Raw genomic sequence first — 931 nt, forward strand, 5'->3', positions numbered from 1 at the left:
CCCTGGTGGCACAGTGGTTGAGAGTCTGCCTGCCGATGCAGGGGACACGGGTTCATGCCCCAGTCCAGGAAGATCCCACATGCCACAGAGCGGCTGGGCCCGTGAGCCGTGGCCACTGAGCCTGCGCGTCCGGAGCCTGTGCTCTGCAATGGGAGAGGCCACAACAGTGAGAGGCCTGCATACCAAAAAAAAAAGAATAAAAAAAAGAATTCGCCTGCCAACACAGGGGACACAGGTTCGAGCCCTGGTCCAGGAAGATTCCACATGCTGCGGAGCAACTAAGCCCATGTGCCACAACTACTGAGACTGTGCTCTACAGCCTGTGAGCCACAACTACCGAGCCCGCGTGCCACTACTGAAGCCCGCACGCCTAGAGCTCCGCAACAAGAGAAGCCACCGCAATGAGAAGCCCGCACACCACAACGAAGAGCAGCTCCCACTCGCCTCAACTAGAGAAAGCCTGCACACAGCAACGAAGACCTAACACAGCCAAAAAAAACAACAAAAAAAAGCAATCATCCCAGAACACCGAGCCCTCAGAGGGTCCGTTCTCCCCATTCTGGGGGCAATTCCCCATCAAGGACAAGGTCAGTCTATCCTCAGTCACACCCCAGCACCCAACATTTAACTTAAGATAGGGGATCAGGGGACTTCTCTGGTGGTCCAGTGGGTGAGACTCCATGCTCCCAATGCAAGGGGCCCGGGTTCGATCCCTGGCTGGGGAACTAGATCCTGCATGCATGCCACAAGTAAGAAGCCTGCGTGCCATAACTAAAGATCCCGTGTGCTGCAACTAAAACCCAGCGCAGCCTAAATAAATAAATGAATATTTTTTAAAAAGATAGAGGATCGGGAATTGGATTTCTTTTTTTTTTTTTTTTTTTTTTTTTTTTTTTTTTTTTTTTTTTTTTTTTAAAAATTTTTTTTTTGT

The sequence above is a fragment of the Neophocaena asiaeorientalis genome, unplaced genomic scaffold, assembly GCF_003031525.2.
Source record: "Neophocaena asiaeorientalis asiaeorientalis breed wild unplaced genomic scaffold, Neophocaena_asiaeorientalis_V1.1 scaffold629, whole genome shotgun sequence".
NCBI lineage: Eukaryota > Metazoa > Chordata > Mammalia > Artiodactyla > Phocoenidae > Neophocaena > Neophocaena asiaeorientalis.